Source organism: Botryllus schlosseri, chromosome 1 (assembly GCF_051294905.1).
Source record: "Botryllus schlosseri isolate E-star chromosome 1, Bs_hap1, whole genome shotgun sequence".
NCBI classification, from domain to species: domain Eukaryota; kingdom Metazoa; phylum Chordata; class Ascidiacea; order Stolidobranchia; family Styelidae; genus Botryllus; species Botryllus schlosseri.
This window is the reverse complement of record NC_137236.1, coordinates 18,823,533-18,844,192: the sequence shown is the minus strand read 5'-3', so window position 1 is coordinate 18,844,192 and position 20,660 is coordinate 18,823,533. Positions and strand designations below refer to the sequence as shown.

Sequence of the window (20,660 nt, the reverse complement as noted above, 5' to 3'; positions counted from 1 at the left end):
TTTATGTGACAATTTCCGTCGCCATGCTGTCGACGAGACGCCAGAATAGTAGATAGTCTTATTGCGCCGAGGCACTTTCTGACCAACTAGAAGTCGAATATCATTGTCGTCCTGCTCTGTTCTTGTGTCTGGTCGAAAAACAGACAAGTAAGCTCTCGCTGTCAGAGTAGTTATTTTATTGGAATTTTCGTCATGTCAAAACAGCACGAGATTGCGATATCATGAAAATGTGTTAGGCCGACTACAATTACAAATTTCGCGCGATACTTCATACGTGAATACAGCGCAGCGATCAAATTGATCGAGTTTGTGCGAAAAAAATGAAAAAGCGCCTACTACACCCGGTATTCCCAGCCGGTCACCCATGCAAGTACTAACCGGGCCCAACGTTGCTTGACTTCCGAGATCGGACGAGATCGGGTATATTCAACGTGGTATGGTCGTAGGCGACAGTGGTTACGATCTGTGCCGTTTTATGTGACAATTTCCGTCGCCATGCTGTCGACGAGACGCCAGAATAGTATAGATAGTCTTATTGCGCCGAGGCACTTTCTGACCAACAAGAGGTCGAATATCATTGGCGTCCTGCTCTGTTCTTGTGTCTGGTCGAAAAACAGACAAGTAAGCTCTCGCTGTCAGAGTAGTTATTTTATTGGAATTTTCGTCATGTCAAAACAGCACGAGATTTCGATATCATGAAAATGTGTTAGGCCGACTACAATTACAAATTTCGCGCGATACTTCATACGTGAATACAGCGCAGCGATCAAATTGATCGAGTTTGTGCGAAAAAAATGAAAAAGCCGCCTACTACACCCGGTATTCCCAGCCGGTCACCCATGCAAGTACTAACCGGGCCCAACGTTACTTGACTTCCGAGATCGGACGAGATCGGGTATATTCAACGTGGTATGGTCGTAGGCGACAGATCGTGACAGTTTCTGCCGTTTTATGTGACATTGTCCGTTTCTCTAAGACGATTGCGATATAATGAAAATGCGTTAGGCCGACTACAATTACAAATTTCGCGCGATACTTCATACGTGAATACAGCGCAGCGATCAAATTGATCGAGTTTGTGCGAAAAAAATGAAAAAGCCGCCTACTACACCCGGTATTCCCAGCCGGTCACCCATGCAAGTACTAACCGGGCCAAACATTGCTTGACTTCCGAGATCGGACGAGATCGGGTATATTCAACGTGGTATGGTCGTAGGCGACAGTGGTTACGATCTGTGCCGTTTTTAGTGACAATTTACGTCGCCATGCTGTCGACGAGACGCCAGAATAGTATAGATAGTCTTATTGCGCCGAGGCACTTTCTGACCAACTAGAGGTCGAATATCATTGGCGTCCTGCTCTGTTCTTGTATCTTGTCGACAAACACACAAGTAAGCTCTCGCTGTCAGAGTAGTTATTTTATTGCACTTTTCGTCATGTGAAAACAGCACGAGATTTCGATATAATGACAATGTGTCAGGCCTAGTATAACTACCAATTGAAATAAGCGGCGGCCAGCAAATGATGACAATCATAGTTGTACGTAGGCCTACGTGCGCATACAAAACAGTTGCAATCAAAACGATCGAGTTTGCGCATAAAAAATGCAAAAGCCGCCTACCTACACCCGGTATTCCCAGCCGGTCACCCATGCAAGTACTAACCGGGCCCAACGTTGCTTGACTTCCGAGATCGGACGAGATCGGGTATATTCAACGCGGTATGGTCGTAGGCGACAGTGGTTACGATCTGTGCCGTTTTATGTGACAATTTCCGTCGCCATGCTGTCGACGAGACGCCAGAATAGTAGATAGTCTTATTGCGCCGAGGCACTTTCTGACCAACTAGAAGTCGAATATCATTGTCGTCCTGCTCTGTTCTTGTGTCTGGTCGAAAAACAGACAAGTAAGCTCTCGCTGTCAGAGTAGTTATTTTATTGGAATTTTCGTCATGTCAAAACAGCACGAGATTGCGATATCATGAAAATGTGTTAGGCCGACTACAATTACAAATTTCGCGCGATACTTCATACGTGAATACAGCGCAGCGATCAAATTGATCGAGTTTGTGCGAAAAAAATGAAAAAGCCGCCTACTACACCCGGTATTCCCAGCCGGTCACCCATGCAAGTACTAACCGGGCCCAACGTTGCTTGACTTCCGAGATCGGACGAGATCGGGTATATTCAACGTGGTATGGTCGTAGGCGACAGTGGTTACGATCTGTGCCGTTTTATGTGACAATTTCCGTCGCCATGCTGTCGACGAGACGCCAGAATAGTATAGATAGTCTTATTGCGCCGAGGCACTTTCTGACCAACAAGAGGTCGAATATCATTGGCGTCCTGCTCTGTTCTTGTGTCTGGTCGAAAAACAGACAAGTAAGCTCTCGCTGTCAGAGTAGTTATTTTATTGGAATTTTCGTCATGTCAAAACAGCACGAGATTTCGATATCATGAAAATGTGTTAGGCCGACTACAATTACAAATTTCGCGCGATACTTCATACGTGAATACAGCGCAGCGATCAAATTGATCGAGTTTGTGCGAAAAAAATGAAAAAGCCGCCTACTACACCCGGTATTCCCAGCCGGTCACCCATGCAAGTACTAACCGGGCCCAACGTTACTTGACTTCCGAGATCGGACGAGATCGGGTATATTCAACGTGGTATGGTCGTAGGCGACAGATGGAGACAGTTTCTGCCGTTTTATGTGACATTGTCCGTTTCTCTAAGACGATTGCGATATAATGAAAATGCGTTAGGCCGACTACAATTACAAATTTCGCGCGATACTTCATCATCATCATCATTGGTTTATTAGCAATTTTATCAGTTCAATACACCACAAAAATGCGATACAATGAAAAGACAGGAAGATGTCGAAGCGACAAGGAGTAGTCTATGGAATCTGACACCCACCTTGGCCTAGGCGATGTAAAGAGGAGGCATGCACACTGAATGAAAGTAAAGAAGATAGTATAGAAAAAGAATGCGACAAGAAATAGGGCGGCATGTCATGGGAAGCGAGATCGATAGGTCAGTCGTGGTCCGGTAATCTTGAGGATGTACTGTATTTATTTAGTAGTAATTGCTTGTATTTCGACTTGAATGTGGACATGCTCGTCGACTGTCGGATGGCCGGCGGGATACTGTTCCACACATCAGGTCCGGCATATTTGATGGAGCGATGATCTTCGCGGTCGATCATATGATATTTGGACGACGTGGACGCGCGTGTGTTGTACTTGTGCGCTTTTGATTCAGAGGTAAAGAAGTCATTGAAGTATTCGGGGCAACGACCGCAGTGAAACTGATACATAAACTTGGCGATTTCTAGTTTCCGCATATCTTCAATGTTTAGGACGCCGTGAATACAGCGCAGCGATCAAATTGATCGAGTTTGTGCGAAAAAAATGAAAAAGCCGCCTACTACACCCGGTATTCCCAGCCGGTCACCCATGCAAGTACTAACCGGGCCCAACGTTACTTGACTTCCGAGATCGGGTATATTCAACGTGGTATGGTCGTAGGCGACAGATCGTGTCAGTTTCTGCCGTTTTATGTGACATTATCCGTTTCTTTTAGACGATTGCGATATAATGAAAATGCGTTAGGCCGACTACAATTACAAATTTCGCGCGATACTTCATACGTGAATACAGCGCAGCGATCAAATTGATCGAGTTTGTGCGAAAAAAATGAAAAAGCCGCCTACTACACCCGGTATTCCCAGCCGGTCACCCATGCAAGTACTAACCGGGCCCAACGTTACTTGACTTCCGAGATCGGACGAGATCGGGTATATTCAACGTGGTATGGTCGTAGGCGACAGATCGTGACAGTTTCTGCCGTTTTATGTGACATTGTCCGTTTCTCTAAGACGATTGCGATATAATGAAAATGCGTTAGGCCGACTACAATTACAAATTTCGCGCGATACTTCATACGTGAATACAGCGCAGCGATCAAATTGATCGAGTTTGTGCGAAAAAAATGAAAAAGCCGCCTACTACACCCGGTATTCCCAGCCGGTCACCCATGCAAGTACTAACCGGGCCAAACATTGCTTGACTTCCGAGATCGGACGAGATCGGGTATATTCAACGTGGTATGGTCGTAGGCGACAGTGGTTACGATCTGTGCCGTTTTTAGTGACAATTTACGTCGCCATGCTGTCGACGAGACGCCAGAATAGTATAGATAGTCTTATTGCGCCGAGGCACTTTCTGACCAACTAGAGGTCGAATATCATTGGCGTCCTGCTCTGTTCTTGTATCTTGTCGACAAACACACAAGTAAGCTCTCGCTGTCAGAGTAGTTATTTTATTGCACTTTTCGTCATGTGAAAACAGCACGAGATTTCGATATAATGACAATGTGTCAGGCCTAGTATAACTACCAATTGAAATAAGCGGCGGCCAGCAAATGATGACAATCATAGTTGTACGTAGGCCTACGTGCGCATACAAAACAGTTGCAATCAAAACGATCGAGTTTGCGCATAAAAAATGCAAAAGCCGCCTACCTACACCCGGTATTCCCAGCCGGTCACCCATGCAAGTACTAACCGGGCCCAACGTTGCTTGACTTCCGAGATCGGACGAGATCGGGTATATTCAACGCGGTATGGTCGTAGGCGACAGTGGTTACGATCTGTGCCGTTTTATGTGACAATTTCCGTCGCCATGCTGTCGACGAGACGCCAGAATAGTAGATAGTCTTATTGCGCCGAGGCACTTTCTGACCAACTAGAAGTCGAATATCATTGTCGTCCTGCTCTGTTCTTGTGTCTGGTCGAAAAACAGACAAGTAAGCTCTCGCTGTCAGAGTAGTTATTTTATTGGAATTTTCGTCATGTCAAAACAGCACGAGATTGCGATATCATGAAAATGTGTTAGGCCGACTACAATTACAAATTTCGCGCGATACTTCATACGTGAATACAGCGCAGCGATCAAATTGATCGAGTTTGTGCGAAAAAAATGAAAAAGCCGCCTACTACACCCGGTATTCCCAGCCGGTCACCCATGCAAGTACTAACCGGGCCCAACGTTGCTTGACTTCCGAGATCGGACGAGATCGGGTATATTCAACGTGGTATGGTCGTAGGCGACAGTGGTTACGATCTGTGCCGTTTTATGTGACAATTTCCGTCGCCATGCTGTCGACGAGACGCCAGAATAGTATAGATAGTCTTATTGCGCCGAGGCACTTTCTGACCAACAAGAGGTCGAATATCATTGGCGTCCTGCTCTGTTCTTGTGTCTGGTCGAAAAACAGACAAGTAAGCTCTCGCTGTCAGAGTAGTTATTTTATTGGAATTTTCGTCATGTCAAAACAGCACGAGATTTCGATATCATGAAAATGTGTTAGGCCGACTACAATTACAAATTTCGCGCGATACTTCATACGTGAATACAGCGCAGCGATCAAATTGATCGAGTTTGTGCGAAAAAAATGAAAAAGCCGCCTACTACACCCGGTATTCCCAGCCGGTCACCCATGCAAGTACTAACCGGGCCCAACGTTACTTGACTTCCGAGATCGGACGAGATCGGGTATATTCAACGTGGTATGGTCGTAGGCGACAGATGGAGACAGTTTCTGCCGTTTTATGTGACATTGTCCGTTTCTCTAAGACGATTGCGATATAATGAAAATGCGTTAGGCCGACTACAATTACAAATTTCGCGCGATACTTCATCATCATCATCATTGGTTTATTAGCAATTTTATCAGTTCAATACACCACAAAAATGCGATACAATGAAAAGACAGGAAGATGTCGAAGCGACAAGGAGTAGTCTATGGAATCTGACACCCACCTTGGCCTAGGCGATGTAAAGAGGAGGCATGCACACTGAATGAAAGTAAAGAAGATAGTATAGAAAAAGAATGCGACAAGAAATAGGGCGGCATGTCATGGGAAGCGAGATCGATAGGTCAGTCGTGGTCCGGTAATCTTGAGGATGTACTGTATTTATTTAGTAGTAATTGCTTGTATTTCGACTTGAATGTGGACATGCTCGTCGACTGTCGGATGGCCGGCGGGATACTGTTCCACACATCAGGTCCGGCATATTTGATGGAGCGATGATCTTCGCGGTCGATCATATGATATTTGGACGACGTGGACGCGCGTGTGTTGTACTTGTGCGCTTTTGATTCAGAGGTAAAGAAGTCATTGAAGTATTCGGGGCAACGACCGCAGTGAAACTGATACATAAACTTGGCGATTTCTAGTTTCCGCATATCTTCAATGTTTAGGACGCCGTGAATACAGCGCAGCGATCAAATTGATCGAGTTTGTGCGAAAAAAATGAAAAAGCCGCCTACTACACCCGGTATTCCCAGCCGGTCACCCATGCAAGTACTAACCGGGCCCAACGTTACTTGACTTCCGAGATCGGGTATATTCAACGTGGTATGGTCGTAGGCGACAGATCGTGTCAGTTTCTGCCGTTTTATGTGACATTATCCGTTTCTTTTAGACGATTGCGATATAATGAAAATGCGTTAGGCCGACTACAATTACAAATTTCGCGCGATACTTCATACGTGAATACAGCGCAGCGATCAAATTGATCGAGTTTGTGCGAAAAAAATGAAAAAGCCGCCTACTACACCCGGTATTCCCAGCCGGTCACCCATGCAAGTACTAACCGGGCCCAACGTTACTTGACTTCCGAGATCGGACGAGATCGGGTATATTCAACGTGGTATGGTCGTAGGCGACAGATCGTGACAGTTTCTGCCGTTTTATGTGACATTGTCCGTTTCTCTAAGACGATTGCGATATAATGAAAATGCGTTAGGCCGACTACAATTACAAATTTCGCGCGATACTTCATACGTGAATACAGCGCAGCGATCAAATTGATCGAGTTTGTGCGAAAAAAATGAAAAAGCCGTCTACTACACCCGGTCACCCATGCAAGTACTAACCGGGCACAACGTTGCTTGACTTCCGAGATCGGACGAGATTGGGTATATTCAACGCGGTATGGTCGTAGGCGACAGTGGTTACGATCTGTGCCGTTTTATGTGACAATTTCCGTCGCCATGCTGTCGACGAGACGCCAGAATAGTAGATAGTCTTATTGCGCCGAGGCACTTTCTGACCAACTAGAAGTCGAATATCATTGTCGTCCTGCTCTGTTCTTGTGTCTGGTCGAAAAACAGACAAGTAAGCTCTCGCTGTCAGAGTAGTTATTTTATTGGAATTTTCGTCATGTCAAAACAGCACGAGACTGCGATATCATGAAAATGTGTTAGGCCGACTACAATTACAAATTTCGCGCGATACTTCATACGTGAATACAGCGCAGCGATCAAATTGATCGAGTTTGTGCGAAAAAAATGAAAAAGCCGCCTACTACACCCGGTATTCCCAGCCGGTCACCCATGCAAGTACTAACCGGGCCCAACGTTGCTTGACTTCCGAGATCGGACGAGATCGGGTATATTCAACGTGGTATGGTCGTAGGCGACAGTGGTTACGATCTGTGCCGTTTTATGTGACAATTTCCGTCGCCATGCTGTCGACGAGACGCCAGAATAGTATAGATAGTCTTATTGCGCCGAGGCACTTTCTGACCAACAAGAGGTCGAATATCATTGGCGTCCTGCTCTGTTCTTGTGTCTGGTCGAAAAACAGACAAGTAAGCTCTCGCTGTCAGAGTAGTTATTTTATTGGAATTTTCGTCATGTAAAAACAGCACGAGATTTCGATATCATGAAAATGTGTTAGGCCGACTACAATTACAAATTTCGCGCGATACTTCATACGTGAATACAGCGCAGCGATCAAATTGATCGAGTTTGTGCGAAAAAAATGAAAAAGCCGTCTCCTACACCCGGTATTCCCAGCCGGTCACCCATGCAAGTACTAACCGGGCCCAACGTTGCTTGACTTCCGAGATCGGACGAGATCGGGTATATTCAACGTGGTATGGTCGTAGGCGACAGTGGTTACGATCTGTGCCGTTTTATGTGACAATTTACGTCGCCATGCTGTCGACGAGACGCCAGAATAGTAGATAGTCTTATTGCGCCGAGGCACTTTCTGACCAACTAGAGGTCGAATATCATTGGCGTCCTGCTCTGTTCTTGTGTCTGGTCGAAAAACAGACAAGTAAGCTCTCGCTGTCAGAGTAGTTATTTTATTGGAATTTTCGTCATGTCAAAACAGCACGAGATTGCGATATCATGAAAATGTGTTAGGCCGACTACAATTACAAATTTCGCGCGATACTTCATACGTGAATACAGCGCAGCGATCAAATTGATCGAGTTTGTGCGAAAAAAATGAAAAAGCCGTCTACTACACCCGGTATTCCCAGCCGGTCACCCATGCAAGTACTAACCGGGCCCAACGTTGCTTGACTTCCGAGATCGGACGAGATCGGGTATATTCAACGTGGTATGGTCGTAGGCGACAGTGGTTACGATCTGTGCCGTTTTATGTGACAATTTCCGTCGCCATGCTGTCGACGAGACGCCAGAATAGTAGATAGTCTTATTGCGCCGAGGCACTTTCTGACCAACTAGAGGTCGAATATCATTGGCGTCCTGCTCTGTTCTTGTGTCTGGTCGAAAAACAGACAAGTAAGCTCTCGCTGTCAGAGTAGTTATTTTATTGGAATTTTCGTCATGTCAAAACAGCACGAGATTGCGATATCATGAAAATGTGTTAGGCCGACTACAATTACAAATTTCGCGCGATACTTCATACGTGAATACAGCGCAGCGATCAAATTGATCGAGTTTGTGCGAAAAAAATGAAAAAGCCGTCTACTACACCCGGTATTCCCAGCCGGTCACCCATGCAAGTACTAACCGGGCCCAACGTTGCTTGACTTCCGAGATCGGACGAGATCGGGTATATTCAACGTGGTATGGTCGTAGGCGACAGTGGTTACGATCTGTGCCGTTTTATGTGACAATTTCCGTCGCCATGCTGTCGACGAGACGCCAGAATAGTATAGATAGTCTTATTGCGCCGAGGCACATTCTGACCAACAAGAGGTCGAATATCATTGGCGTCCTGCTCTGTTCTTGTGTCTGGTCGAAAAACAGACAAGTAAGCTCTCGCTGTCAGAGTAGTTATTTTATTGGAATTTTCGTCATGTAAAAACAGCACGAGATTTCGATATCATGAAAATGTGTTAGGCCGACTACAATTACAAATTTCGCGCGATACTTCATACGTGAATACAGCGCAGCGATCAAATTGATCGAGTTTGTGCGAAAAAAATGAAAAAGCCGCCTACTACACCCGGTATTCCCAGCCGGTCACCCATGCAAGTACTAACCGGGCCCAACGTTACTTGACTTCCGAGATCGGACGAGATCGGGTATATTCAACGTGGTATGGTCGTAGGCGACAGATCGTGACAGTTTCTGCCGTTTTATGTGACATTGTCCGTTTCTCTAAGACGATTGCGATATAATGAAAATGCGTTAGGCCGACTACAATTACAAATTTCGCGCGATACTTCATCATCATCATCATTGGTTTATTAGCAATTTTATCAGTTCAATACACCACAAAAATGCGATACAATGAAAAGACAGGAAGATGTCGAAGCGACAAGGAGTAGTCTATGGAATCTGACACCCACCTTGGCCTAGGCGATGTAAAGAGGAGGCATGCACACTGAATGAAAGTAAAGAAGATAGTATAGAAAAAGAATGCGACAAGAAATAGGGCGGCATGTCATGGGAAGCGAGATCGATAGGTCAGTCGTGGTCCGGTAATCTTGAGGATGTACTGTATTTATTTAGTAGTAATTGCTTGTATTTCGACTTGAATGTGGACATGCTCGTCGACTGTCGGATGGCCGGCGGGATACTGTTCCACACATCAGGTCCGGCATATTTGATGGAGCGATGATCTTCGCGGTCGATCATATGATATTTGGACGACGTGGACGCGCGTGTGTTGTACTTGTGCGCTTTTGATTCAGAGGTAAAGAAGTCATTGAAGTATTCGGGGCAACGACCGCAGTGAAACTGATACATAAACTTGGCGATTTCTAGTTTCCGCATATCTTCAATGTTTAGGACGCCGTGAATACAGCGCAGCGATCAAATTGATCGAGTTTGTGCGAAAAAAATGAAAAAGCCGCCTACTACACCCGGTATTCCCAGCCGGTCACCCATGCAAGTACTAACCGGGCCCAACGTTACTTGACTTCCGAGATCGGGTATATTCAACGTGGTATGGTCGTAGGCGACAGATCGTGTCAGTTTCTGCCGTTTTATGTGACATTATCCGTTTCTTTTAGACGATTGCGATATAATGAAAATGCGTTAGGCCGACTACAATTACAAATTTCGCGCGATACTTCATACGTGAATACAGCGCAGCGATCAAATTGATCGAGTTTGTGCAAAAAAAATGAAAAAGCCGCCTACTACACCCGGTATTCCCAGCCGGTCACCCATGCAAGTACTAACCGGGCCCAACGTTACTTGACTTCCGAGATCGGACGAGATCGGGTATATTCAACGTGGTATGGTCGTAGGCGACAGATCGTGACAGTTTCTGCCGTTTTATGTGACATTGTCCGTTTCTCTAAGACGATTGCGATATAATGAAAATGCGTTAGGCCGACTACAATTACAAATTTCGCGCGATACTTCATACGTGAATACAGCGCAGCGATCAAATTGATCGAGTTTGTGCGAAAAAAATGAAAAAGCCGTCTACTACACCCGGTCACCCATGCAAGTACTAACCGGGCCCAACGTTGCTTGACTTCCGAGATCGGACGAGATCGGGTATATTCAACGCGGTATGGTCGTAGGCGACAGTGGTTACGATCTGTGCCGTTTTATGTGACAATTTCCGTCGCCATGCTGTCGACGAGACGCCAGAATAGTAGATAGTCTTATTGCGCCGAGGCACTTTCTGACCAACTAGAAGTCGAATATCATTGTCGTCCTGCCCTGTTCTTGTGTCTGGTCGAAAAACAGACAAGTAAGCTCTCGCTGTCAGAGTAGTTATTTTATTGGAATTTTCGTCATGTCAAAACAGCACGAGATTGCGATATCATGAAAATGTGTTAGGCCGACTACAATTACAAATTTCGCGCGATACTTCATACGTGAATACAGCGCAGCGATCAAATTGATCGAGTTTGTGCGAAAAAAATGAAAAAGCCGCCTACTACACCCGGTATTCCCAGCCGGTCACCCATGCAAGTACTAACCGGGCCCAACGTTACTTGACTTCCGAGATCGGACGAGATCGGGTATATTCAACGTGGTATGGTCGTAGGCGACAGATCGTGACAGTTTCTGCCGTTTTATGTGACATTGTCCGTTTCTCTAAGACGATTGCGATATAATGAAAATGCGTTAGGCCGACTACAATTACAAATTTCGCGCGATACTTCATCATCATCATCATTGGTTTATTAGCAATTTTATCAGTTCAATACACCACAAAAATGCGATACAATGAAAAGACAGGAAGATGTCGAAGCGACAAGGAGTAGTCTATGGAATCTGACACCCACCTTGGCCTAGGCGATGTAAAGAGGAGGCATGCACACTGAATGAAAGTAAAGAAGATAGTATAGAAAAAGAATGCGACAAGAAATAGGGCGGCATGTCATGGGAAGCGAGATCGATAGGTCAGTCGTGGTCCGGTAATCTTGAGGATGTACTGTATTTATTTAGTAGTAATTGCTTGTATTTCGACTTGAATGTGGACATGCTCGTCGACTGTCGGATGGCCGGCGGGATACTGTTCCACACATCAGGTCCGGCATATTTGATGGAGCGATGATCTTCGCGGTCGATCATATGATATTTGGACGACGTGGACGCGCGTGTGTTGTACTTGTGCGCTTTTGATTCAGAGGTAAAGAAGTCATTGAAGTATTCGGGGCAACGACCGCAGTGAAACTGATACATAAACTTGGCGATTTCTAGTTTCCGCATATCTTCAATGTTTAGGACGCCGTGAATACAGCGCAGCGATCAAATTGATCGAGTTTGTGCGAAAAAAATGAAAAAGCCGCCTACTACACCCGGTATTCCCAGCCGGTCACCCATGCAAGTACTAACCGGGCCCAACGTTACTTGACTTCCGAGATCGGGTATATTCAACGTGGTATGGTCGTAGGCGACAGATCGTGTCAGTTTCTGCCGTTTTATGTGACATTATCCGTTTCTTTTAGACGATTGCGATATAATGAAAATGCGTTAGGCCGACTACAATTACAAATTTCGCGCGATACTTCATACGTGAATACAGCGCAGCGATCAAATTGATCGAGTTTGTGCGAAAAAAATGAAAAAGCCGCCTACTACACCCGGTATTCCCAGCCGGTCACCCATGCAAGTACTAACCGGGCCCAACGTTACTTGACTTCCGAGATCGGACGAGATCGGGTATATTCAACGTGGTATGGTCGTAGGCGACAGATCGTGACAGTTTCTGCCGTTTTATGTGACATTGTCCGTTTCTCTAAGACGATTGCGATATAATGAAAATGCGTTAGGCCGACTACAATTACAAATTTCGCGCGATACTTCATACGTGAATACAGCGCAGCGATCAAATTGATCGAGTTTGTGCGAAAAAAATGAAAAAGCCGCCTACTACACCCGGTATTCCCAGCCGGTCACCCATGCAAGTACTAACCGGGCCAAACATTGCTTGACTTCCGAGATCGGACGAGATCGGGTATATTCAACGCGGTATGGTCGTAGGCGACAGTGGTTACGATCTGTGCCGTTTTTAGTGACAATTTACGTCGCCATGCTGTCGACGAGACGCCAGAATAGTATAGATAGTCTTATTGCGCCGAGGCACTTTCTGACCAACTAGAGGTCGAATATCATTGGCGTCCTGCTCTGTTCTTGTGTCTGCTCGAAAAACAGACAAGTAAGCTCTCGCTGTCAGAGTAGTTATTTTATTGGAATTTTCGTCATGTAAAAACAGCACGAGATTTCGATATCATGAAAATGTGTTAGGCCGACTACACGTACAAATTTCGCGCGATACTTCATACGTGAATACAGCGCAGCGATCAAATTGATCGAGTTTGTGCGAAAAAAATGAAAAAGCCGCCTACTACACCCGGTATTCCCAGCCGGTCACCCATGCAAGTACTAACCGGGCCCAACGTTGCTTGACTTCCGAGATCGGACGAGATCGGGTATATTCAACGTGGTATGGTCGTAGGCGACAGATCGTGACAGTTTCTGCCGTTTTTTGTGACATTGTCCGTTTCTCTAAGACGATTGCGATATAATGAAAATGCGTTAGGCCGACTACAATTACAAATTTCGCGCGATACTTCATCATCATCATCATTGGTTTATTAGCAATTTTATCAGTTCAATACACCACAAAAATGCGATACAATGAAAAGACAGGAAGATGTCGAAGCGACAAGGAGTAGTCTATGGAATCTGACACCCACCTTGGCCTAGGCGATGTAAAGAGGAGGCATGCACACTGAATGAAAGTAAAGAAGATAGTATAGAAAAAGAATGCGACAAGAAATAGGGCGGCATGTCATGGGAAGCGAGATCGATAGGTAAGTCGTGGTCCGGTAATCTTGAGGATGTACTGTATTTATTTAGTAGTAATTGCTTGTATTTCGACTTGAATGTGGACATGCTCGTCGACTGTCGGATGGCCGGCGGGATACTGTTCCACACATCAGGTCCGGCATATTTGATGGAGCGATGATCTTCGCGGTCGATCATATGATATTTGGACGACATGGACGCGCGTGTGTTGTACTTGTGCGCTTTTGATTCAGAGGTAAAGAAGTCATTGAAGTATTCGGGGCAACGACCGCAGTGAAACTGATACATAAACTTGGCGATTTCTAGTTTCCGCATATCTTCAATGTTTAGGACGCCGTGAATACAGCGCAGCGATCAAATTGATCGAGTTTGTGCGAAAAAAATGAAAAAGCCGCCTACTACACCCGGTATTCCCAGCCGGTCACCCATGCAAGTACTAACCGGGCCCAACGTTACTTGACTTCCGAGATCGGGTATATTCAACGTGGTATGGTCGTAGGCGACAGATCGTGTCAGTTTCTGCCGTTTTATGTGACATTATCCGTTTCTTTTAGACGATTGCGATATAATGAAAATGCGTTAGGCCGACTACAATTACAAATTTCGCGCGATACTTCATACGTGAATACAGCGCAGCGATCAAATTGATCGAGTTTGTGCGAAAAAAATGAAAAAGCCGCCTACTACACCCGGTATTCCCAGCCGGTCACCCATGCAAGTACTAACCGGGCCCAACGTTACTTGACTTCCGAGATCGGACGAGATCGGGTATATTCAACGTGGTATGGTCGTAGGCGACAGATCGTGACAGTTTCTGCCGTTTTATGTGACATTGTCCGTTTCTCTAAGACGATTGCGATATAATGAAAATGCGTTAGGCCGACTACAATTACAAATTTCGCGCGATACTTCATACGTGAATACAGCGCAGCGATCAAATTGATCGAGTTTGTGCGAAAAAAATGAAAAAGCCGTCTACTACACCCGGTCACCCATGCAAGTACTAACCGGGCACAACGTTGCTTGACTTCCGAGATCGGACGAGATTGGGTATATTCAACGCGGTATGGTCGTAGGCGACAGTGGTTACGATCTGTGCCGTTTTATGTGACAATTTCCGTCGCCATGCTGTCGACGAGACGCCAGAATAGTAGATAGTCTTATTGCGCCGAGGCACTTTCTGACCAACTAGAAGTCGAATATCATTGTCGTCCTGCTCTGTTCTTGTGTCTGGTCGAAAAACAGACAAGTAAGCTCTCGCTGTCAGAGTAGTTATTTTATTGGAATTTTCGTCATGTCAAAACAGCACGAGACTGCGATATCATGAAAATGTGTTAGGCCGACTACAATTACAAATTTCGCGCGATACTTCATACGTGAATACAGCGCAGCGATCAAATTGATCGAGTTTGTGCGAAAAAAATGAAAAAGCCGCCTACTACACCCGGTATTCCCAGCCGGTCACCCATGCAAGTACTAACCGGGCCCAACGTTGCTTGACTTCCGAGATCGGACGAGATCGGGTATATTCAACGTGGTATGGTCGTAGGCGACAGTGGTTACGATCTGTGCCGTTTTATGTGACAATTTCCGTCGCCATGCTGTCGACGAGACGCCAGAATAGTATAGATAGTCTTATTGCGCCGAGGCACTTTCTGACCAACAAGAGGTCGAATATCATTGGCGTCCTGCTCTGTTCTTGTGTCTGGTCGAAAAACAGACAAGTAAGCTCTCGCTGTCAGAGTAGTTATTTTATTGGAATTTTCGTCATGTAAAAACAGCACGAGATTTCGATATCATGAAAATGTGTTAGGCCGACTACAATTACAAATTTCGCGCGATACTTCATACGTGAATACAGCGCAGCGATCAAATTGATCGAGTTTGTGCGAAAAAAATGAAAAAGCCGTCTCCTACACCCGGTATTCCCAGCCGGTCACCCATGCAAGTACTAACCGGGCCCAACGTTGCTTGACTTCCGAGATCGGACGATATCGGGTATATTCAACGTGGTATGGTCGTAGGCGACAGTGGTTACGATCTGTGCCGTTTTATGTGACAATTTACGTCGCCATGCTGTCGACGAGACGCCAGAATAGTAGATAGTCTTATTGCGCCGAGGCACTTTCTGACCAACTAGAGGTCGAATATCATTGGCGTCCTGCTCTGTTCTTGTGTCTGGTCGAAAAACAGACAAGTAAGCTCTCGCTGTCAGAGTAGTTACTTTATTGGAATTTTCGTCATGTCAAAACAGCACGAGATTGCGATATCATGAAAATGTGTTAGGCCGACTACAATTACAAATTTCGCGCGATACTTCATACGTGAATACAGCGCAGCGATCAAATTGATCGAGTTTGTGCGAAAAAAATGAAAAAGCCGTCTCCTACACCCGGTATTCCCAGCCGGTCACCCATGCAAGTACTAACCGGGCCCAACGTTGCTTGACTTCCGAGATCGGACGAGATCGGGTATATTCAACGTGGTATGGTCGTAGGCGACAGTGGTTACGATCTGTGCCGTTTTATGTGACAATTTACGTCGCCATGCTGTCGACGAGACGCCAGAATAGTAGATAGTCTTATTGCGCCGAGGCACTTTCTGACCAACTAGAGGTCGAATATCATTGGCGTCCTGCTCTGTTCTTGTGTCTGGTCGAAAAACAGACAAGTAAGCTCTCGCTGTCAGAGTAGTTATTTTATTGGAATTTTCGTCATGTCAAAACAGCACGAGATTGCGATATCATGAAAATGTGTTAGGCCGACTACAATTACAAATTTCGCGCGATACTTCATACGTGAATACAGCGCAGCGATCAAATTGATCGAGTTTGTGCGAAAAAAATGAAAAAGCCGTCTACTACACCCGGTATTCCCAGCCGGTCACCCATGCAAGTACTAACCGGGCCCAACGTTGCTTGACTTCCGAGATCGGACGAGATCGGGTATATTCAACGTGGTATGGTCGTAGGCGACAGTGGTAACGATCTGTGCCGTTTTATGTGACAATTTCCGTCGCCATGCTGTCGACGAGACGCCAGAATAGTATAGATAGTCTTATTGCGCCGAGGCACTTTCTGACCAACTAGAGGTCGAATATCATTGGCGTCCTGCTCTGTTCTTGTGTCTGGTCGAAAAACAGACAAGTAAGCTCTCGCTGTCAGAGTAGTTATTTTATTGGAATTTTCGTCATGTCAAAACAGCACGAGATTGCGATATCATGAAAATGTGTTAGGCCGACTACAATTACAAATTTCGCGCGATACTTCATACGTGAATACAGCGCAGCGATCAAATTGATCGAGTTTGTGCGAAAAAAATGAAAAAGCCGTCTACTACACCCGGTATTCCCAGCCGGTCACCCATGCAAGTACTAACCGGGCCCAACGTTGCTCGACTTCCGAGATCGGACGAGATCGGGTATATTCACCGTGGTATGGTCGTAGGCGACAGTGGTTACGATCTGTGCCGTTTTATGTGACAATTTCCGTCGCCATGCTGTCGACGAGACGCCAGAATAGTAGATAGTCTTATTGCGCCGAGGCACTTTCTGACCAATTAGAGGTCGAATATCATTGGCGTCCTGCTCTGTTCTTGTATCTTGTCGACAAACACACAAGTAAGCTCTCGCTGTCAGAGTAGTTATTTTATTGCACTTTTCGTCATGTGAAAACAGCACGAGATTTCGATATAATGACAATGTGTCAGGCCTAGTATAACTACCAATTGAAATAAGCGGCGGCCAGCAAATGATGACAATCATAGTTGTACGTAGGCCTACGTGCGCATACAAAACAGTTGCAATCAAAACGATCGAGTTTGCGCACAAAAAATGCAAAAGCCGCCTACCTACACCCGGTATTCCCAGCCGGTAACCCATGCAAGTACTAACCGGGCCCAACGTTACTTGACTTCCGAGATCGGACGAGATCGGGTATATTCAACGTGGTATGGTCGTAGGCGACAGATCGAGACAGTTTCTGCCGTTTTATGTGACATTGTCCGTTTCTCTAAGACGATTGCGATATAATGAAAATGCGTTAGGCCGACTACAATTACAAATTTCGCGCGATACTTCATACGTGAATACAGCGCAGCGATCAAATTGATCGAGTTTGTGCGAAAAAAATGAAAAAGCCGTCTACTACACCCGGTATTCCCAGCCGGTCACCCATGCAAGTACTAACCGGGCCAAACGTTGCTTGACTTCCGAGATCGGACGAGATCGGGTATATTCAACGTGGTATGGTCGTAGGCGACAGTGGTTACGATCTGTGCCGTTTTATGTGACAATTTCCGTCGCCATGCTGTCGACGAGACGCCAGAATAGTAGATAGTCTTATTGCGCCGAGGCACTTTCTGACCAACTAGAGGTCGAATATCATTGGCGTCCTGCTCTGTTCTTGTGTCTGGTCGAAAAACAGACAAGTAAGCTCTCGCTGTCAGAGTAGTTATTTTATTGGAATTTTCGTCATGTAAAAACAGCACGAGATTTCGATATCATGAAAATGTGTTAGGCCGACTACAATTACAAATTTCGCGCGATACTTCATACGTGAATACAGCGCAGCGATCAAATTGATCGAGTTTGTGCGAAAAAAATGAAAAAGCCGTCTCCTACACCCGGTATTCCCAGCCGGTCACCCATGCAAGTACTAACCGGGCCCAACGTTGCTTGACTTCCGAGATCGGACGAGATCGGGTATATTCAACGTGGTATGGTCGTAGGCGACAGTGGTTACGATCTGTGCCGTTTTATGTGACAATTTACGTCGCCATGCTGTCGACGAGACGCCAGAATAGTAGATAGTCTTATTGCGCCGAGGCACTTTCTGACCAACTAGAGGTCGAATATCATTGGCGTCCTGCTCTGTTCTTGTGTCTGGTCGAAAAACAGACAAGTAAGCTCTCGCTGTCAGAGTAGTTATTTTATTGGAATTTTCGTCATGTCAAAACAGCACGAGATTGCGATATCATGAAAATGTGTTAGGCCGACTACAATTACAAATTTCGCGCGATACTTCATACGTGAATACAGCGCAGCGATCAAATTGATCGAGTTTGTGCGAAAAAAATGAAAAAGCCGTCTACTACACCCGGTATTCCCAGCCGGTCACCCATGCAAGTACTAACCGGGCCCAACGTTGCTTGACTTCCGAGATCGGACGAGATCGGGTATATTCAACGTGGTATGGTCGTAGGCGACAGTGGTTACGATCTGTGCCGTTTTATGTGACAATTTCCGTCGCCATGCTGTCGACGAGACGCCAGAATAGTAGATAGTCTTATTGCGCCGAGGCACTTTCTGACCAACTAGAGGTCGAATATCATTGGCGTCCTGCTCTGTTCTTGTGTCTGGTCGAAAAACAGACAAGTAAGCTCTCGCTGTCAGAGTAGTTATTTTATTGGAATTTTCGTCATGTCAAAACAGCACGAGATTGCGATATCATGAAAATGTGTTAGGCCGACTACAATTACAAATTTCGCGCGATACTTCATACGTGAATACAGCGCAGCGATCAAATTGATCGAGTTTGTGCGAAAAAAATGAAAAAGCCGTCTACTACACCCGGTATTCCCAGCCGGTCACCCATGCAAGTACTAACCGGGCCCAACGTTGCTTGACTTCCGAGATCGGACGAGATCGGGTATATTCAACGTGGTATGGTCGTAGGCGACAGTGGTTACGATCTGTGCCGTTTTATGTGACAATTTCCGTCGCCATGCTGTCGACGAGACGCCAGAATAGTATAGATAGTCTTATTGCGCCGAGGCACATTCTGACCAACAAGAGGTCGAATATCATTGGCGTCCTGCTCTGTTCTTGTGTCTGGTCGAAAAACAGACAAGTAAGCTCTCGCTGTCAGAGTAGTTATTTTATTGGAATTTTCGTCATGTAAAAACAGCACGAGATTTCGATATCATGAAAATGTGTTAGGCCGACTACAATTACAAATTTCGCGCGATACTTCATACGTGAATACAGCGCAGCGATCAAATTGATCGAGTTTGTGCGAAAAAAATGAAAAAGCCGCCTACTACACCCGGTATTCCCAGCCGGTCACCCATGCAAGTACTAACCGGGCCCAACGTTACTTGACTTCCGAGATCGGACGAGATCGGGTATATTCAACGTGGTATGGTCGTAGGCGACAGATCGAGACAGTTTCTGCCGTTTTATGTGACATTGTCCGTTTCTCTAAGACGATTGCGGTATAATGAAAATGCGTTAGGCCGACTACAATTACAAATTTCGCGCGATACTTCATACGTGAATACAGCGCAGCGATCAAATTGATCGAGTTTGTGCGAAAAAAATGAAAAAGCCGCCTACTACACCCGGTATACCCAGCCGGTCACCCATGCAAGTACTAACCGGGCCCACCGTTACTTGACTTCCGAGATCGGACGAGATCGGGTATATTCAACGTGGTATGGTCGTAGGCGACAGATCGAGACAGTTTCTGCCGTTTTATGTGACATTGTCCGTTTCTCTAAGACGATTGCGATATAATGAAAATGCGTTAGGCCGACTACAATTACAAATTTCGCGCGATACTTCATACGTGAACACAGCGCAGCGATCAAATTGATCGAGTTTGTGCGAAAAAAATGAAAATGCCGCCTACTACACCCGTTATTCCCAGCCGGTCACCCATGCAAGTACTAACCGGGCCCAACGTTACTTGACTTCCGAGATCGGACGAGATCGGGTATATTCAACGTGGTATGGTCGTAGGCGACAGATCGAGACAGTTTCTGCCGTTTTATGTGACATTGTCCGTTTCTCTAAGACGATTGCGATATAATGAAAATGCGTTAGGCCGACTACAATTACAAATTTCGCGCGATACTTCATACGTGAATACAGCGCAGCGATCAAATTGATCGAGTTTGTGCGAAAAAAATGAAAAAGCCGCCTACTACACCCGGTATTCCCAGCCGGTCACCCATGCAAGTACTAACCGGGCCCAACGTTGCTTGACTTCCGAGATCGGACGAGATCGGGTATATTCAACGTGGTATGGTCGTAGGCGACAGTGGTTACGATCTGTGCCGTTTTATGTGACAATTTCCGTCGCCATGCTGTCGACGAGACGCCAGA

At 45.8% G+C, this 20,660-nt stretch overlaps 1 long non-coding RNA gene, 26 other non-coding genes and 17 pseudogenes across 27 annotated transcripts in view; 1 reads left to right on the top strand and 43 right to left on the bottom strand.

Moving 5' to 3' along the window:
- Positions 1-20,660, top strand: part of LOC145444709 (uncharacterized) — a 231,741-nt gene that overhangs the window by 202,318 nt on the left and 8,763 nt on the right. The gene's annotated exons all lie outside the window — the stretch shown is intronic.
- LOC145452134 (5S ribosomal RNA) lies at positions 330-448 on the bottom strand. Its single transcript, XR_013919209.1, has one exon. It is a non-coding gene; the product is annotated as a 5S ribosomal RNA (ribosomal RNA).
- Positions 805-923, bottom strand: LOC145452815 (5S ribosomal RNA). Its single transcript, XR_013919524.1, has one exon. It is a non-coding gene; the product is annotated as a 5S ribosomal RNA (ribosomal RNA).
- LOC145454309 (5S ribosomal RNA) lies at positions 1,100-1,218 on the bottom strand (annotated as a pseudogene).
- On the bottom strand, positions 1,615-1,734 carry LOC145454041 (5S ribosomal RNA). Its single transcript, XR_013920019.1, has one exon. It is a non-coding gene; the product is annotated as a 5S ribosomal RNA (ribosomal RNA).
- LOC145452132 (5S ribosomal RNA) lies at positions 2,089-2,207 on the bottom strand. The gene has a single exon (XR_013919208.1). It is a non-coding gene; the product is annotated as a 5S ribosomal RNA (ribosomal RNA).
- On the bottom strand, positions 2,564-2,682 carry LOC145452810 (5S ribosomal RNA). Its single transcript, XR_013919523.1, has one exon. It is a non-coding gene; the product is annotated as a 5S ribosomal RNA (ribosomal RNA).
- LOC145451221 (5S ribosomal RNA) lies at positions 3,426-3,534 on the bottom strand (annotated as a pseudogene).
- On the bottom strand, positions 3,711-3,829 carry LOC145452804 (5S ribosomal RNA). The gene has a single exon (XR_013919522.1). It is a non-coding gene; the product is annotated as a 5S ribosomal RNA (ribosomal RNA).
- Positions 4,006-4,124, bottom strand: LOC145454303 (5S ribosomal RNA; annotated as a pseudogene).
- Positions 4,521-4,640, bottom strand: LOC145454035 (5S ribosomal RNA). The gene has a single exon (XR_013920018.1). It is a non-coding gene; the product is annotated as a 5S ribosomal RNA (ribosomal RNA).
- Positions 4,995-5,113, bottom strand: LOC145452125 (5S ribosomal RNA). The gene has a single exon (XR_013919207.1). It is a non-coding gene; the product is annotated as a 5S ribosomal RNA (ribosomal RNA).
- Positions 5,470-5,588, bottom strand: LOC145452797 (5S ribosomal RNA). Its single transcript, XR_013919518.1, has one exon. It is a non-coding gene; the product is annotated as a 5S ribosomal RNA (ribosomal RNA).
- LOC145451210 (5S ribosomal RNA) lies at positions 6,332-6,440 on the bottom strand (annotated as a pseudogene).
- Positions 6,617-6,735, bottom strand: LOC145452790 (5S ribosomal RNA). Its single transcript, XR_013919514.1, has one exon. It is a non-coding gene; the product is annotated as a 5S ribosomal RNA (ribosomal RNA).
- LOC145452110 (5S ribosomal RNA) lies at positions 7,372-7,490 on the bottom strand. The gene has a single exon (XR_013919202.1). It is a non-coding gene; the product is annotated as a 5S ribosomal RNA (ribosomal RNA).
- Positions 7,847-7,965, bottom strand: LOC145454521 (5S ribosomal RNA; annotated as a pseudogene).
- On the bottom strand, positions 8,320-8,438 carry LOC145453293 (5S ribosomal RNA). The gene has a single exon (XR_013919698.1). It is a non-coding gene; the product is annotated as a 5S ribosomal RNA (ribosomal RNA).
- On the bottom strand, positions 8,793-8,911 carry LOC145453286 (5S ribosomal RNA). Its single transcript, XR_013919697.1, has one exon. It is a non-coding gene; the product is annotated as a 5S ribosomal RNA (ribosomal RNA).
- Positions 9,268-9,386, bottom strand: LOC145452782 (5S ribosomal RNA). The gene has a single exon (XR_013919508.1). It is a non-coding gene; the product is annotated as a 5S ribosomal RNA (ribosomal RNA).
- Positions 10,130-10,238, bottom strand: LOC145451202 (5S ribosomal RNA; annotated as a pseudogene).
- LOC145452775 (5S ribosomal RNA) lies at positions 10,415-10,533 on the bottom strand. The gene has a single exon (XR_013919506.1). It is a non-coding gene; the product is annotated as a 5S ribosomal RNA (ribosomal RNA).
- LOC145451613 (5S ribosomal RNA) lies at positions 10,710-10,815 on the bottom strand (annotated as a pseudogene).
- LOC145452767 (5S ribosomal RNA) lies at positions 11,170-11,288 on the bottom strand. The gene has a single exon (XR_013919502.1). It is a non-coding gene; the product is annotated as a 5S ribosomal RNA (ribosomal RNA).
- On the bottom strand, positions 12,032-12,140 carry LOC145451189 (5S ribosomal RNA; annotated as a pseudogene).
- LOC145452759 (5S ribosomal RNA) lies at positions 12,317-12,435 on the bottom strand. Its single transcript, XR_013919497.1, has one exon. It is a non-coding gene; the product is annotated as a 5S ribosomal RNA (ribosomal RNA).
- Positions 12,612-12,730, bottom strand: LOC145454400 (5S ribosomal RNA; annotated as a pseudogene).
- LOC145452103 (5S ribosomal RNA) lies at positions 13,087-13,205 on the bottom strand. The gene has a single exon (XR_013919200.1). It is a non-coding gene; the product is annotated as a 5S ribosomal RNA (ribosomal RNA).
- On the bottom strand, positions 13,949-14,057 carry LOC145451180 (5S ribosomal RNA; annotated as a pseudogene).
- Positions 14,234-14,352, bottom strand: LOC145452750 (5S ribosomal RNA). The gene has a single exon (XR_013919493.1). It is a non-coding gene; the product is annotated as a 5S ribosomal RNA (ribosomal RNA).
- On the bottom strand, positions 14,989-15,107 carry LOC145452097 (5S ribosomal RNA). The gene has a single exon (XR_013919198.1). It is a non-coding gene; the product is annotated as a 5S ribosomal RNA (ribosomal RNA).
- On the bottom strand, positions 15,464-15,582 carry LOC145450932 (5S ribosomal RNA; annotated as a pseudogene).
- LOC145454514 (5S ribosomal RNA) lies at positions 15,937-16,055 on the bottom strand (annotated as a pseudogene).
- On the bottom strand, positions 16,410-16,528 carry LOC145453278 (5S ribosomal RNA). The gene has a single exon (XR_013919692.1). It is a non-coding gene; the product is annotated as a 5S ribosomal RNA (ribosomal RNA).
- Positions 16,885-17,003, bottom strand: LOC145450683 (5S ribosomal RNA; annotated as a pseudogene).
- LOC145450669 (5S ribosomal RNA) lies at positions 17,398-17,517 on the bottom strand (annotated as a pseudogene).
- Positions 17,694-17,812, bottom strand: LOC145454704 (5S ribosomal RNA; annotated as a pseudogene).
- On the bottom strand, positions 18,167-18,285 carry LOC145454507 (5S ribosomal RNA; annotated as a pseudogene).
- Positions 18,640-18,758, bottom strand: LOC145453269 (5S ribosomal RNA). Its single transcript, XR_013919688.1, has one exon. It is a non-coding gene; the product is annotated as a 5S ribosomal RNA (ribosomal RNA).
- LOC145453264 (5S ribosomal RNA) lies at positions 19,113-19,231 on the bottom strand. Its single transcript, XR_013919676.1, has one exon. It is a non-coding gene; the product is annotated as a 5S ribosomal RNA (ribosomal RNA).
- LOC145452745 (5S ribosomal RNA) lies at positions 19,588-19,706 on the bottom strand. Its single transcript, XR_013919491.1, has one exon. It is a non-coding gene; the product is annotated as a 5S ribosomal RNA (ribosomal RNA).
- On the bottom strand, positions 19,883-20,001 carry LOC145450438 (5S ribosomal RNA; annotated as a pseudogene).
- LOC145453650 (5S ribosomal RNA) lies at positions 20,178-20,296 on the bottom strand. Its single transcript, XR_013919862.1, has one exon. It is a non-coding gene; the product is annotated as a 5S ribosomal RNA (ribosomal RNA).
- On the bottom strand, positions 20,473-20,591 carry LOC145452093 (5S ribosomal RNA). The gene has a single exon (XR_013919197.1). It is a non-coding gene; the product is annotated as a 5S ribosomal RNA (ribosomal RNA).